The sequence below is a fragment of the Macaca nemestrina genome, chromosome 4, assembly GCF_043159975.1.
Source record: "Macaca nemestrina isolate mMacNem1 chromosome 4, mMacNem.hap1, whole genome shotgun sequence".
NCBI classification, from domain to species: Eukaryota; Metazoa; Chordata; class Mammalia; order Primates; family Cercopithecidae; genus Macaca; species Macaca nemestrina.
This window is the reverse complement of record NC_092128.1, coordinates 94,961,357-94,976,217: the sequence shown is the minus strand read 5'-3', so window position 1 is coordinate 94,976,217 and position 14,861 is coordinate 94,961,357.

Sequence of the window (14,861 nt, the reverse complement as noted above, 5' to 3'; positions counted from 1 at the left end):
GCTGAACTGGAAGCTAGTGACAAGGCCCTGAGTATATTTTACAATGTAGATTTAAATTTCAGTACAAAGTCTATCACCATGGTTTAAAATAAATGAAAGAAGTTAATATCAGCTTGTGAGAAATCATAAGTGTGATTTCATTTTATTCTTTTGTCTGGTTTCAGGATAAAATTTATCTGCTACATAATTCTTCTAAAAAGGTCAAATTGAATTAAGAGTAAGGTTTTAAAAATGCTTTGCTGAAACATCGGTCATTTAATTGTATCATTTCTACTAAAAGCTGTTGAATATGAGCACTCACGCAATTCTGTAAATTACTGAACCCAAGTGCTTTTGGCCCACGTGCGTCTTAAGTTTTTCATTTAGAGATGGGCATTGATTTTCAATATTGCGCATCCCTCTCCAGGCACCTCGCCCGTGCAGGGGTGTGAGCACCGTTACTATTTCATACAACCATATGTGGCTTAGGCCCTGCCTAAGAGATTTCTGAATTTAAAATACTATTCTTTTCTTGTGGTGATGAGTGTGTTGAGAGACCAACCATCTTTACCTTCCTTCCGGGTCAAGGATAATGAATGGCAGGTCTTCTAACCTCCCCAAAATTAGATCATTAGGTTCTCAACTTTCCACTCTTGTGGCTGCTACAGTTACTCACATCTCTTTCAAAGAAGTTTTACCAAGCACAGTAAGCAAGCACACCTAGAAGGCATTCCTTAGTACATCCCTGGTTTTAATTTTGTAGCTTCCTGTAACGGAGGACAAGCCCACTAACTCCTTACTTAAGGGTAGTTCTCTTCCTATCTAAGAGTTGCTGTCCAGGAGAGGCAATGGAGGAGCATTGATTTCTCCTTAGCATTTTTAAATATTAGGGCACTATAAAATCCCAGCCTCCTGTTGACCTTGTCTTCTCAGAACCTCATCAGGCACAAATGTAATGACGCATAGTACCTACAAATAATAGGTCCAGGCACCCGGTAATTCCCCAAGGTAGACATGTAGTTAAACTAACCTACCTGCCTGGATTGTAATAGACCCTCCATTGCTGAAATGGACTACTCTGAATCCCCCAAGATAACAGATTGTAATCAACCTCCTTTTTGAAGAATTGTCCCCCTCTAAACATCTTAACTTTCTGATCTCAGGAATCAGAAATGTGCATATTTTTTTCCTTTTTTTTTTTTTTTTGTCGGGGGCTGCGGGGTGGTTGGGTGGGGGATAGAGTCTTGCTCTGTCACCCAGTCTGGAGTACAGTGGCAGGATCTCAGCTCACTGCAACCTCCGCCTCCTGGATTCAAGCGATTTTCCTGCCTCAGCCTCCTGAGTAGCTGGGATTACAGACACGCCATGCGCAGCTAATTATTGTAGTTTTAGTAGAGACAGCATTTCACCATGTTGGTCAGGCTGATCTCAAACTCCTGACCTTGTAATCTGCCCGCCTAGGCCTCCCAAAACTCTTTTGTAAAAAAAAAAAAAAAAAAAAAAAAAAAATGTGGTACCACTAAACAGACGTCATACCCATGTTTAAACAAATTCTGTTCTGAGGAACTGGAGAGAAAGTGAGAGAGAGAGAGAGGAGAGAGAGAGACTAATATTTCCAGCGATTCCACTTACTGAGTGGAAGCCCTGGAGTCAGAAGGAGAGAGGAATGCCTACTATTCACTCAGTATTTTTGCTTTGTTCTCTAACAGTGGGAGCATCTTGCCACACTAAGCATGATTTTAGTATGTACAAGATGCATATTTTTCTTTTAACACGGCTACTAAAATTAAGCCAACCACTTCACTGATGCTCTACTAAAGAGACTGCAATCTGTTCCACCACTGTAAGAAAAGCTAGTGTTGGGGATCTTACTGAGAGACTGAGATGGCTTCCAATGCAGCTCTTTGCTAAAGGGTTTTAAAGGGTAATGATGACTGAGAGAATGTTCACTTTATACTGTCTTTAGAATGGAACTATTGGCTGGGTGTGGTGGCTCACGCCTGTAAACCTAGCACTTTGGGAGGCTGAGGCGAGTGGATTGCCTGAGCTCAGGAGTTCAAGACCAGCCTGGGCAACATGGTGAAACCCCATCTCTACGAAAATACAAAAAATTAGCTAGGTATGGTGGCATGCTCCTGTAGTCCCAGCTACTTGGGAGGCTGAGGCAGGAGAATTGCTTGAACCCGGGAGGTGGAGGTTGCAGTGAGCCTCGATCTCGCCACCACTGCACTCTAGCCTGGGCGACAGAACAAGACTCTGTCTCCAAAAAAAAAGAAAGGAAATAGAATGGAACTATTGTACAAGATGCTTCGCTCTCATGTTTTTCTCTGTAGCTAGTTTTCATAAGCTGAGCCTGAATGTATGCACTACTCACCTTATTCAAAGGATTTGTTTATTTACTTGGGCTCCAAATGGCACACTTCTCAGGAGTTGCGTTAGAGATGGAGAAACCAGATATTCCATATTAATAACATTATAATTTTTTTTTGTCTACAGATCTGGTTTTATCTTTAGGAGCATTTCCCATGAGAGTTGAGGAAATTCATAACTGGTTGAACAGCTGTTGGCATTGATCAATGTACTCCTGGATGAACACGGCCCTGGTTTGTTTGGCATTTATATCCATGCCTTGGCTAAAAGTTTAGAGGGCACATTGATTTAATTTGTGGATGACAAGAGCCTGGAAAGGATAGCAAATTCATTGACAGATAGAATTAAGACCAAAAAGACTGACAGGCTGCAGCAATGGGACAAATCTAACAAGATGAATTTTATCAGCGATAGAGAGAAAATCCTGCACTTAGGTAAAATAAGCCAGGACTCAGGGCATATTCCAAGGAAATTATTCATATAAATCTTGAAGTCTGGGATAATTGAGTGCAGGTACCTGGTGTGCATGTGGTGGTGGTAGTGGTGAGATACGGTTTAGCAGAAGCAGGTGTGCAGAAGATTTGAGGGTTGATATGGCTGCCAAAATCCAGTGGGATCTTAGGTTGTAGAATTAGAAATAACAACAACAATTACCATGGTAATGGTGGGGATTGGGGCAGTGAAAAGAAATGGTGGGAAGGGGGAGTTCAGGAATATCTTTCATTTTAGGAAAGATCTTCTCCATTATTTAGTGTAATATGTCCTCTAGTACCTTCCTGAGAATAAATGGAAGGAAAATTCAAGACATTTGATTTCTGAAAAATGTCATTATTCAACCTTCACATTTGATTAGTAGGCTGAGTAGAAAATTTTAGGTTGGAAATACTTTCTTTTAGAATCTTAAAACTATTCTAGCCACTATTTTCTGGCTTCCATAATTGCTGTTGAGAAGCTCAATGGCATCCTTGATCCTTCGTACTGTGAAAGTTGTCAGAATCAAAATGGAGTCACTGGTGCTGAAAAAGCTTGACAAATAGAGCCAGGCTCATTTTCCTTTAAAACACTTTGTCTTCTTTTACTTCCCTAAATACACATAGAGCTGACTACAGCACACATATTCCCATTGCAGTGCTCTACTCCTAAATATCTTTTTCTTTTAGAGGGCTTCTCTCTGTTTCTTATTTAGGTTGATAGTACAAAACCTGTTTTTCTCTCTGGAAGTTTCTTCTCTTTGTTCTAAGAGTTTTGAAAACACAGTGGTGTACTTCGTTCATTGTATTGGGCTCTCTAATGATTTCTGCAATATTGATACTCACATCCTTCAATTCGGAACATTTTTCTTGAATTATTTATTTGGAAATTTCTTTCCCCTCATTTTATCTTTCCATAATTACCAGAAAGCCTTCTAACCATGGAACAAATACTAACTCTTCTAATCTTCCTTGCAACCCTAATTTCTATTTCTTTAACTTTTTGCTCTATTTTGGGGAGAGATTCCAAGCCTTATTTTTCATATTTCACTTTCTAGGAGCTTCTTTTTTGTGTTCTCTGAATGATCTTTTTATTTTAAATATTGTTATTATTTTATGAGTGCAATATCTGTTATGTACCTGAGGATAGGTTTTCTTTTCAACTTTTTAAAAACTCTGCCTAATATCTGTTTCATCCCAGTTGCTTTTGATCACTTTCTCATATTAGAGATTTTCCTCAAATAGCTAATGATTTTGGGCTATTAGCTCATATGGAACATTGAGATATTGAGAAGCTAATTCAAAGCTCTCTTTATCTGACCTTACTATTGTGATCTTCTTAGTAGGATGGTATAGCAGGGCTATTTCATTTGGGAAACAATTGATATCAGTATCTTTAGGTCTTGTCTTCAGGCTGATTATATTCCCCAGAGAGGACACTTCTAGTTGCTTCACTAATAAGAATACATTTGGCTTCCAGCATTATCCAAACTTAGAGGAGAAACAGAGTATTTAGTATGTAAACTTTTTCGTATATTGAATTCTTTTGTTTTCAATCTATACCTCTGCCCTCAATTGTTTCATTTCTCTCAGTCTAGAGAACCTCTGATTTACCCACTCCAGAAAATAAACTGTGAAACTTCATGGCTGGGGTTGGCAGTCACCTAGCTGCATTAAATTGGCGAGGGGGTCCAGGAGTCTAACTGCTTCTCAAACAGAAACTAAATCAATTCTGTTCTTTTCAGTTCCACTTTTCCTCCCATTCCCAGAGGCACCTGACAACCTCAGCTCCTGAGCTTCCTGGGGTTCTGCAATGTATACCAGACGGCGTCTTGGCTTTCCTGCAACTTTCCGAAGTCTGCTAAGTTAGATGCCATTTCACTGTGTCGCTGCTGTTTCTTCTCCTAGTCTCTTTGTGGGTTTATACCTGTCCACTTACTGTAATTTAGCGGAGTTTGGCAAGAAAACCGAAGTTAAATCTGTCTGTTTAAGAAGATCTGTGTACAGTTTTTATTGCAGCACTTTGTAAAGACAAAAAACTAAATACCACAAGAAGGCACTTCAGTTAAATAAATTTTGGAATTCACTGTGGTTCATCCCCTACCTTGGAGTACTAGACAGTCACTAGAATGAAGGTGTTATATCTATAACAGTTTATTTGAACGATTTCCATCATATGTTGTTAAGCTGAAAGCAAGGCCCAGATAAATGTATAAAATAGGATTGTACTTTTTATTTATTCATTTTTTTGAGACAGAGTCTCTCTCTGTCACCCAGGCTGGAGTGCAGGGGTACAATCTCAGCTTACTGCAGCTTCTGACTCCTGGGTTCAAGCGACCCTCCTGCCTCAGCCTCCTGAGTAGCTGGGACCACAGGCACAGGCCACCACACCCAGCTAATTTTTGTATTTTTAGTAGAGATGGGGTTTCACCATGTTGGCCAGGATGGTCTCGATCTTCTGACCTCGTGATCTGCCCACCTCAATCTCCCAAAATGCTGGGATTACAGTCAGCCACAGCGCCCAGCCAGGAATCTACTTTTTAAAAACAAATGACAAAATTTCTATAAATGTTAATATATATTTATAATTTTAGGTTAAAATTGATTTCCCCGTTTGGGGCAGGTGGGGCTGGGGAGAGGCTGAGGGAGTGAACACAGAAGAAAAAGTAAAAGAGTAGAAGAAAACAAACATGTTTATAATAAAAATATATGTACCATATCCTATTAATATAGTTTTATCTATATATTTGCATAATATGTATAGAAAGATGTATAAATGCACAGTTACTGAAATAGTAACAGTGATTTACTCTGGATAATAGAATTATTTTTGCCTTTTTCCTTACATATTTTTGTACTTATTTCTCTTTTTTTTTGCGGTGAGCCCATGTTATCTTAATAACGTAGAAAAAGATCTTTAAAAATATAAGTTCAAAGTGACCAGCAGAGGCTGGGTGTGGTGGCTCACTCCTGTAATCTCAGCAGTTTGGGAGGCTGAGGCAGGCAGATCACCTGAGGTCAGGAGTTCAAGACCATCCTGACCAACATAGCGAAACCCTGTCTCTACTAAAAACACAAAAATTAGTTGGGTATGGTGGTGCATGCCTGTAATCCCAGCTACTCAGGAAGCTGAGGTGGGAGAATCGTTTGAACCCAGGAGGCAGAGGTTGCAGTGAGCCGAGATCGTGCCACTGCACTCCAGCCTGGTACAGAGTGAGAGTCCATCTCAAAACATAAATAAATAAAATTTTTAAAAAAATAATAAACCAAAGTGACTAGAAGATACAATGATTTACAAATTGAAGTGGCAGAGTTTATTCCTGACATAGTGGATAAGGGCACAGCAACTGGAGTCAGAGTGATTTTATTTGAAATTCTGGCTGTAACATTAACAAGGCTATTTAGTGTGACGCTTAAGAGCAAGGGTTGCCTGGAATTTGAATCCCAGCTCCACCGTTTACTGGGTGTGTGACTTTGGGCCAGCCACTTAACCTTCTATACCTTAGTTTCCTCACCCAGAAAAATGAGGATAATGATACTACTTGCCTCATAAGATTGCAACAAAGATTAAAAGAGTTAACATTAGTTTAATGGTTAGAACAGTGCTATACACATGCTTGCTTTCCCCCTCTTTCTTTGCCTTGTTTAGTTTTCATTTATATTTTTTTTGATATTTTATATTATTTTACCTCTTCTTTTAGCATTTCAACTATATACATTTTTAAAAAACTTTTTCAGTGGTTGCCCTAGGGTTTATAATATAAACTTTTAATTCATCTAAGTCTACTTGCAAATAATACCATTGTGCCTTTTCACATATAGTGCAAGTATCTTATTTAAAATATTTTCAATTCCTTCCTCCCATCCATTGTGACATTTGTTCCGCTTATCAATATGCTCTAATCACTTAGTACATTATTACTACTATTGCTTTAAACAAAAAGTTATCTTTTAGATCAACCAATTCTCTGATGCTCTTCTTTTGTAGATCCAAGTTTTTGACCTATATCCTTTTCCTTCTGCATGAAGAACTTTTAATATTTCTTGCAGAACAAGTCTGCTGGTGAGAAATGCCCTCAGACTGTTTTTCCAAGAGAGTCTATTTCTCCTTCACTTTTGAAGGATAATTTCTCTGGATTTAGAATTCTAAATTGGCAGTTATCTTTTTTTCAGTGATTCAAAGATTTCACCCCATTTGACTTTCGCATGGTTTCTGACAAGAATTCTGCTATAATTCTTACCCTTGTTTCCAGTGGCTCCTAAAACTGTGGCCCCAGCAGTTTCTCACTCTCCAGCTAGTCCACTGGCAATTTCCAACAATTTGTCAAAGTTACCTCTTGCATGCTCTTGCCAGTCTGGGGCTCCCATTGCTTTTGTTCCAGGTAAGCAGACCTCTGCTATATTCTCTGTCTCTCCGGATTTTATGGTGAGAATTTGTCCTGTACAAGTGCAAGTCATTGATTTTCAGTTTATCCAGCTTTTTCTTGTTGTTAGGATAGAAGTGGTGACTCCCAAGTTCTTATGTGTTGGAACTGAAACCGGAAGTCTACATACTTGTTTCTAAAACTGGGTTTCTTAAAAACTCTCTGGACCTCAGTTTCAACATTTGTAAACTGGATGTAACAATATCTGCCTTCTATGGTGATTGTGGGGAAGAAAGGAGAAAATGTGAAGTGCTTAGCACATAATACCCAGCAATGATTGGATAATGGTACCCATCCTCTCCTCTCCCCTGCAATAAAATCACTAGAAGTGTGCAGACCAAAGCAGAAAGACCCCCAGGTAAGAACAAGGTAGAGAAGATTTAGTATCAGAAGGGTATATTTGGGGGAAAAAGGTCTTTACAATCTTTCCTGTCTCTGATTTTCCATAGTTTTCTCACTCCCATTTTCCAAACCTGGTCACTCTTAAGGAGACAGTTAATTAACAGAATATGCAAATTAAAGAGCAGTTATAACACTAATTAACATTTTCATCATAATAGCTAGTCCAGTTCTGTACATGTGTAAATCAAAACATCAGTGTCTCTGCTGCCTACAGAGCTTCACACTGGAAAATTGCAATTACTTTGCTATCAAAGCACAACTGAGAAGCATGGAAATGGTGGCTTCTGAAAGCCACCTTCCTATAACACAGCATCCAAATAGGCCGATACCATGCTCTGATAGATGAGCAATGACTATGAGCTTCATCGTGGCCCATTCTTTTGTTGGCAAGCGCTGGACGGAATGATGACACAATAGCATCCCCTGCAGGACTGAGGTGACAACCCCAGAACTTGAGCGGTGACTTCTTTACCTCTCTTCCCCCTCCCTCTTTCAGTCCCAGGAAACTAAAGCTGTACCTTTTCAAAGTGTGGACAAATTGGATTTTGCTGTGCTTTGCTGGTTCATAGTCACAACTTGTTGAACAACTCCCTTGAGGACAAAGCAATTGGGTGGCTCCGAATGCTCAGGGAAAGAAGTTGTGTTGGCAAAGAAATTGCTGGCCAGGTGCAGTGGCTCACGCCTGCAATCCCAGCATTTTAGGAGGCCGAGGTGGGTGGATCACGAGGTCAGGAGATTGGAACCATCCTGGCCAACATGGTGAAACCCTGTGTTTACTAAAAATGCAAAAATTAGTGAGGTGTGGTGGTGCACGCCTGTAGTCTCAGCTACTTGGGAGGCTGAGGCAGGAGAATTGCTTGAACCAGGGAGGCAGAGGTTACAGTGAGCTGAGATCGCACCACTGCACTCCAGCCTGGCAACAGAGTGAGACTTCATCTAAAAAAAAAAAAAAAGAAATTACTGTGCCACCCGTAGGAGTTTCTATGCAGCAACATAAGCCATCTTCTCGTGCATGCTTTGTGCAGTATTAGCTGAAGATGCACACCTGAATTTATGGGGCTCAGGATGGCTCTCTGTCCCTTTATTATAGATTACATACTGGAAAATCAGGATAGAGCTAGATACTCTAAAAAAAAAAAAAAAACCTACAAAATTTTGCCACTATGACCATGTCTTTGCAGGCTGTGATAGACTTGCTTTCTAAACGCTTCCTGCATCTATGCTTTCCAACATTCACTGAAGTTTTCACTCTTCTATGTTTATGTGAATGGGACGAAACTCTTGATTTTTCAGTTAATATAAGAAATTACACTAATGCATGGACTTCAAGTTCTTTTCCATTTATTTTCTGGTTTGACAGAGTGATACTTTCATTAATTATGCTAGTTAAGAATTGTGAACCCCCAAAATATGAGACAGGTCTCAGTTAACTGAAAAAGTTTATTTTGCCAAGGTTGAGGATATGCCCATGACACAGCCTCAGGAAGTTCTGATGACATGTGCCCAAGGTGGTTAGGACACAGCTTGGTTTTATACATTTTAGGGAGACATGAGACATCAATCAATATACGTAAGAAGTGCATTGGTTCAATCTGGAAAGGTAGGACAACTTGAAGCAAAGTGGGGAAGACTGGAAGCGGAGGGGGGGCTTCCAGGTCACAGATAGGTGAGAGAGGAACGGTTGCATCCTTTTGAGTTTCTGATTACCCTTTCCAAAGGAGGCAGTCAGATTTGCATCTATCTCAGTGAGCAGAGGGGTGACCTTAAATAGAATGGGAGGCAGATTTGCCCTACGGAGTTCCCAGCTTGACTTTTCCCTTTAGCTTAGTGATTTGGGGGCCCCAAGATTTATTTTCCTTTCACAGAATACTGAGCTATCCATCACATTATTACCAGAACAATGAACTATCAAGTAAGATCAACACTCAGAATTACCTTCATTTAAAGATTATTGGTTCTTGTGAGAAGTAACTTCCAACTCAGATGGTTCAAGGAATTACGCATAAAGGTATGAGTAGGGTTAAGGGAAGCTGGGGTACCCAGAGACCAATAACAGTAAGAAACCATCTCTATCTGTAGGGCTGGAGGGGTAAGGGGAGCCCAAGGAGAAGTGGATCCCTGAAGAAGGCTCCCATGTCACCTTTAGCCCTTTCCAGGGCAGGGGGCTGGTGCCATAATTAGAAACATAATTCCCATAATTCCCAAGTGAGGAAGGAAGTTGCTCATTCTCAGGCTCATGCTGCCCAGGGTGGAACCTGAGAGTGAAGACCTCCTTCGATTTTGCAAGAGTATTTTGCTTGCTTCCCCCAAGTCTCAGCCCTCCTATTGGTCAAAGGCAGCCAGGCCCATGCACACAGGGCAGGGTGGGGTGGCAGTGGGGTGCTGGGTGATGCGTTCTGTGCAGTACAAGGCTTAGAAAAGAAGAGAATGCATCTCAGGAGCAGGAAAAAATAATGGAAAATAACAAGCACTGTTATTTTGCAGGCCATGGCAACAATTTCTAGTCTTAGGGCTTTTACAAGATTGCTTTGTTCATATTAGTTTTCAAGGACAGATTTTTGATAAAGGAAGAAAATAAGTTGGTAACAGTCATTCACACACAAAAGCAAGACTGATACTCGTCTGACTACTCTCAATGTCGTATTTTATCAAATTAGATTACTGGAACTAATTTTATGGGAAAAAGGTTCCTCTCCCTCTGTAGAAGGGGAGAAGACAGCATCTCTTTCATGTCTTTCTGAGGTTCCTTTTGTTAATTACGAAGGCGTGCATTTTTAGGGCTGGGCTCTGAAATTCCATTAGTTAGTAGTATAAACAAAACCAGCTAGCTGGTAGGGCTCTGTTTTATTGACAGAAATTGGCAAAAGGGCAAATGAAATTTTACTAATAATAGTGAAATAAGAGCATATAACCTTATTCTTCCATACACACTTGATACACACCTTTTCTTTTCCTTCCTTTCTTTTCTTTTCTTTTCTTTTCTTTCTTTCTTCTTTCTTTTCTTTCTTTCTTTTTCTTTCTTCCTTTTTTTTTTTCCAAAAAAACAACACTTTTAACATTTCATAGGAGTCACTCTATGTGTAATGACGAGGAAAGGGCAGCCCAGCACGTTCAGGAGCGGAAGCCGGGTGGTGAGCTAAGTGTCCTCTCCACTCGACCACTCAGCCCGCAGACCCTCCTTGCTGTCTGAGGAGCCCATTCACAAGGACAGACTGCCATGGCCCCTGGGAGTCCTACCAGGCTGATTGAACGTCAAGTGATAAATCAGAGAATACCAAGCATCTACTGTGCAACTATTCTATGCATTTCATTGGACACAATTTTGAAACACAGAGATAACTCAAAAGGAAATGCTTTTAGAGCAAAGCTCTTTTGTATAAAATCAGCCTTGGTTCAGACATTGCTGCCGAGAATTTTAGTCTCTTCAGTTAGGGTGGCAAGAGCTAAGAAAAAAAAATCTGGAAGGTATTGAGTAGTTATCTATGTTAGGCACTGTTAGGTCTATTTTAAGTATTAGCTCACTTAAGGTTATCACAGCCCTGTAAAGCAGTCCCAACTTTTAGTCTTTTTTTTTTTTTTTTTTTTTTTGAGAGGGTGACTTGCTCTGTTGCCCAAAGTGAAGTGCAGTGGTGCGACCTCCACTTCCCAGGTTCAAGTGATTCTCCTGCTTCAGCCTCTCCAGTAGGTGAGATTATGGGCACCTGCCACCACGCCCAGCTGATTTTTGTATTTTTGATGGAGATGGGGTTTCACCATGTTGGCCAGGCTGGTCTCGAATCCCTGACCTTAAATGCTCTGTCTGCCTTGGCCTCCCAAACCACTGCACCTGGCCTAATCTTTTTTTTTTTTTTTTTTTTTTTTAAGATGTAGAAAAGAGGATCCCAGAGCTCCTGAGGGTAAAGCTGGAATAGGAATCCAGCCTCTCTGCCTCCAGTGCCCCTGGTCTTAACCAAGCCACAAGCCTCTTGGAGAAGATGAGGCTGCTCATCTGCCATCCAAAACCCATTCGTTTGGGTTTTGTTTTGTTTTTGTTTTTGTCTGTTAGTTTGAGACAGGGTCTCACTTTGTCAGCCAAGCTGGAGTGCAGTGATGCCATCATAGTCCACTGTAGCCTGGAATTCAGGGGCTCAAGTGGTCTTCCTGCTTCAGCCTCCTGAGCATCTGGGACTACAGGCACATGGCACAGCACCTGGCTATTTTTTTTTTTTTTTTAAGAGACAGAGTCTCACTGTATTGACCAGGCTGGTCTCAAACTCCTGGCCTTGAACAGTCATCCCACCTTGGCCTCCCAAAGTGCTGCGATTACAGCCATGAGCTTTTTTTTTTAATTTAAAAAAGTATTTAGGAAAAGATATTTGTACACATAAATGTAAAGACCATTATTAAGGGATGTTGGGACAATGAAAAGCTTCTGTGCAAACTGTAAAGTTTCCCTCATTTTACTTCTAGTGGAAGTCAAACATACAACCTTTCCCATTTTGTCTGTGAAGCATCTGTTAAAAACAGAGAGAGAGAGAGACTGGAGGGAATAACTGTTGATGGAGGAACTCCTTTCAGGTGCTAGGGATTCAATTCAGGAACGAGCAGGATAGACATGATTCATCCACATGCAGCGTCTCTGAAAGTAGGAAGACGTTTCCAAAATACTAATGAAAAAAAGGCAGGTCACACAATGGTATGTACAGTATAAGCATGTTGGGATTTTAAAAAAGAAAAAACTGGGTGTTTGTAAATGGAAGCTTATTTATCAAGATGTTCTCTTTATGTGGTAAAATGGAGAGGATTTTAGCTATTGCTTATACATAATATCTAAATTCCCTAGAATAAATTGATGATTATGAACTCTCAAGACAAGAACTGGGTCTCATTCTTCTTTGTAATTGCAGTGCCCAGACTGGTGCCAGGTACAAATGGGCACTCACTCAGAAGTGGTTGTTGACCCAGAGAATGGTCTGCAATATTCAATGACCACAGGCTCAAATGGCACATTCCTCAGTCCCGTTTGATTGCAGCCAAGTTTTAGACAATATCAACTGCGTTTATTTTACTGACTGATTCTAGTGTGCTGGGAGGGTTAATTGTCACACCCAAGTAGAAACATAAGGGCAAATTCCTATCAGTACATGAGGCCCCCGATTGGGTTGAATCTTGATATGACTCAGGTTGGTAGCTAGAGTTTGGGGATCTTTGCCCTTCACACCGCAGTGACTGTTAAATTCTGCTGAGATGTGCTAGATATCCTGAAGAAGTGGAGATTGTGTTGGACTAATAGAAATGTTAATAGATTTTGTTGCTTTGTTGAGTTCCTCAAATTATGCTATTAGGTATAAAACATTATTTAGAAATTGTTAAAATGCATAATTTTGGTCCATTGCTTTTCTATTATCCATACCCATAATTTGTATTATGGATTTGTTTTGTTCATGTGCAGGCTCTTTAGACCTTGGGAACAGGAAAGAACAAAGTGTTATGTATGCATTTGCTGGTATGTGAAGGGCTGTGAAATGTAGTGCTGGCTTCGACAGATAAGCCAGTCAATTTAAGTTATATTAAATGAACTCACTTTAAAATAGAGCTATAATTTCAGCCTGGTTGGAAATGGGCAGGGATGATAGGGTGAAATTTAAAGTCTATAACAATTTCTTTTTAGGGCATGATTTTCCAGATTTGGGTTGGGAGGCAACACATGATGATCTATTATAGTCAGTGCTTAGGGGGGTTAAAATAGAATCTCAGTCATTTACATCCATCCCAGACTTTCTCTTTCCCAAATCAGGTCTTACCTCATGTTCTTTTATATCTAATTCTTACAAGCTTTTGTAAAGCTCTTTGTTTTTAAACTTTTTATTAACTTGTGATCTGCAAACAGAAAAAAATGTACAAACAATAAGTGTACAGTTCAATTAATTAACTCAAAGCAAACACACGTACGTAACTACCACCCGGGTCAAAACATAGAACGTTACTGGTACTGCATGAGCCCCTCCGACCTCCTCACAATCACTGGCCCCTTTATTTCTTCCCAAAGATAACGACTCTTCTGACTTCTATACCACAGAATACTTTTGCCTGATTTTGAATATAAATTTATTCATCATGTGGTTATGCGTGGCTGTAGATCATTCATTTAATTGCTGAATAGTATGCTCCTATTGATGGGCATTAGACTTATTTTCGGTTTGGAGGCATTATGATCCTTCTGCTTTGAACAATTCTGTTCATGTCTTGATTTACATATGCACACTTTTCTGTTGGATATATATCTAGAAATAAAAGTGCAGGATCATATTGTATGTTTGTATTCAACATAACAGTGTGATACTAACCAGTTTTCCAAAGTGGTTAAGCTCTTTATACTTTGTCAGTAGTATATAAACATTCTCATAGAGCTACATTCCTACTAATGCTTGGTCTTGTCCATATTTTTAATTTTAGCTATTCTAGCGCGTTTGTTCTAGTATTTTGTTGTCAGTTGAATTTGCATTTTCTGGATAATTAAGGAGGTTGAACACCATTTAATATGTATATTGGCTACTTCTTGGAGTCTCCTGCCCATTTCTTCTGTTGGGTGATTTGCCTGGTTTATTGTTTTGTAGGATTCTTCATGTTCTGTATATGTTATTTGTGTTGCGTGTAAGTCCTCTTACTATGTGGTTCCTCTTCACTCCTCATAGTCCTTTTTGATAAACCAAAGTTCTTGATTTTAATGTAGTTCCATTTATCAATATTTTCATTTGTTGTTATTGTTCTTTATGTCCTGTTAAAGACATCTTTGATTGCCCCAAATCAAGAAAGTATTTTTCAACATCAGCTTCTAAAAGCTGTATCAGTTCACCTTTTACATTTAGTTCTATGTGCTACTTGGAATTGATTTGAGAGTATGATGTGAGGTTGGATTTTGAAAGCTTTACCAGGCTTTGGAGCTCCCACAGTTAAACAGAACTTTGCTTTCTATCATTTACAATTTTCATTTTAAGCAGAACATTGCTATCATTTAGAATTTTCATTTTATACCTGATAAATGAGAATTTTAGATGTATTTACAAAGATTTTTGAATCATATATGACTCTTATGTATTCATAAAAAGAAAAATATAAGCAATTAATTGGTTAGTGTGTGGATATCCACTGCTTGACCCTGTAATTCCCCTTCCATGCTTTTCAGTCCTGCTCTGTGCTCCAGGAGGCTGACCTGCATGGACTCTGAAAAGGCTTC